This window comes from Octopus bimaculoides, chromosome 20 (genome assembly GCF_001194135.2).
Source record: "Octopus bimaculoides isolate UCB-OBI-ISO-001 chromosome 20, ASM119413v2, whole genome shotgun sequence".
In the NCBI taxonomy this organism is placed as follows: Eukaryota; Metazoa; Mollusca; class Cephalopoda; order Octopoda; family Octopodidae; genus Octopus; species Octopus bimaculoides.
In genome coordinates, this window is record NC_069000.1 from 31,191,755 (window position 1) to 31,194,332 (window position 2,578).

Consider the following 2,578-nt stretch of genomic DNA (forward strand, 5'->3'; position numbering starts at 1 on the left):
AGCTGTAATTAGCAGAACCATATGCACGTGCATCCATGGCGGTGGGCAACTCTGTATACGATTCTGATGATTCCGGTTACATTACAAATCAGGCTGATGAGGAATAGACAAATGGTAAGAATTTGTTAAATCCGAAACTAGTTCCTGTTTAATAATGCTTTTTTAGGTGATTTTAAATGTCTTGCCCGCTCACGTTTTTGATATGCTGCTATATTTCATGTTGAGATCAATTTAGGTCTTAATAGACACAAGATGCGATCTATTTCTAGCGCACGTTAGTGGTCGACGTTATTTTTTAAAATGTACCTTAATCCCCTGAGATTGCAGATAATATTTCTGAATCTCTTTGATTCTTTAGATGCGCTAGCCTCCTGATAATTAATCGATATTAATTAATATATGACTAATTACCAGATTTTATAATAATATCTGTATACATATATAGATATCTATATGTACCTACATACACACTCACACACACACGTACACACACGCACATATATGTGATTGATTTTCGCGTTCGCCATCACAACCTCGTTTAGGCGCAGCAGACCTTCCTGTTTGTTTTCACTCTCCTGTTTGTGTTACCAATTTTGACCCTCCGCAAAATCCCAAACTTCATATAATTTGCTTTGCAGTACAACTGCTTTATCGAAAGCGTATATTGTTGTTAAGTGTTCGAAATGCGAGACTAGAAAAACAGCCAACAACTGATGAAAAATCGTTTTTTATGTTGTTTGTTTTGCTTCCCATTTGTGTCTTTCGTTGTTCGAAAGAATAGTTCATGTTTCATGTACTCGTGGTTCGTATTTTTTTCTTGTACATGTTTCGTGACGTCCTGTACCCACATATGCATATATATATATATATATATATATATATATACTCTTTTACTTGTTTCAGTCATTTGACTGCGGCCATGCTGGAGCACCGCCTTTAGTCGAGCAAATCGACCCCAGGACTTATTCTTTGGAAGCCTAGTACTTATTCTATCGGTCTCTTTTGCCGAACCGCTAAGTTACGGGGACATAAACACACCAGCATCGGTTGTTAAGCGATGTTGCGGGGACAAACACAGACATACAAATACATACACACATACATATATACGACAGACTTCTTTCAGTTTCCGTCTACCAAATCCACTCACAAGGCTTTGGTCGGCCCGAGGCTATAGTAGAAGACATTTGCCCAAGATGCCACGCAGTGGGACTGAACCCGGGACCATGTGGTTGGTAAACAAGCTACTTACCACACAACCACTCATAGACGTATAGATGCATGTACATATACGTAGGTATATATGCACATATATATATATTATTTATATTATATATATATCTGTATATGTATACACACTAATATACATACGGACATATGATATATAATCAGCTTTCACCCTGTTGGTCAAGAAAGTCATCATCACTGCGGTACTAGTTTCTTTTCTGTTGGATAACAGATCATTGTCAGATGGGGGCCAGATCAGGAGAATAGGGAGGGTGATCAACCAGTCCAAAGTCACAGTCACACAAAACAGCCATTGAAACCAATGTGTGCTGGATCATTGCCCTGACCAAACACGACGTTTGCTCTTGATAGTCTTTTTGTAACTGCCTTAGCAAGTTGGCTTAGTACTCCCCATTGATAGCGTAGCCCTTTTGAAGATGGCCAATAAACACAACGCCTTTTGCATCCCCCAAAAACCAAAGCCATCACCTTCCATTCAGAAACGACCTCGGCCTTCTGTGGAACAAGTGGGGAGATGTGTTTCCACTGCATGGATTGTCTCTTTGTTTCTGGCTCACAGTGATGAACTCAACACTCATTCTCAGTCTAGAAACATTGCAGGAAACCAACTGAACTTGTCTCAAGCAATGTCAGATTTTCCAGTGATGTGATCAAGCCTGGTGCACTTTTGATTAGGTGTCAGAAGACGTAACACCCACCGAGCGGAAACCTTTGTCATGCCAAGTTCATTGCGCTGAATATCCTCAACTTTCTTACGGGATATGCAAATGGCATTGGCTATTTGATTTATAGTCAATCGTCTGTCATCCATTATCACGTGGTGAACACAATATTTTCCTCTGTAGTAACAGTTTCAGGATCTCAGACTTTGGGTCATTTTCAAGGGTTCTCCTCCTAAATTCTGCTGCCCATTTTTGCACTGGTAATAAAACTGGAGCGTCATCATCTAATGTAGCAACCACATTAGCATGAATGTCCTTGGGAGTAAACGGTTTATCTGCAGGTAATTGATAACAGTACGATACTAAATTTTGTTCATTTTCAAGAGAAGTCACTACTAGTTATTTCTGAAGATTTTCTTTTTAACAGTCTCCTGGGAATTTAGCTGGAAGGAAACAATGTAGTTATTAATAAAATGTGTTGAAACCAATACATGCAGGCTTTCGTAGCTGTAGCATCACTCCATCATAGTCAACCTACCCTCATGTATTTGTATACATGCAATTTCGTACACATGCACACGCCACAAATACTTCACCTGTATACATGTATGCAGACACACACACACACACACATGCATGCACGCGTATCTATCTATCTATCTATCTAT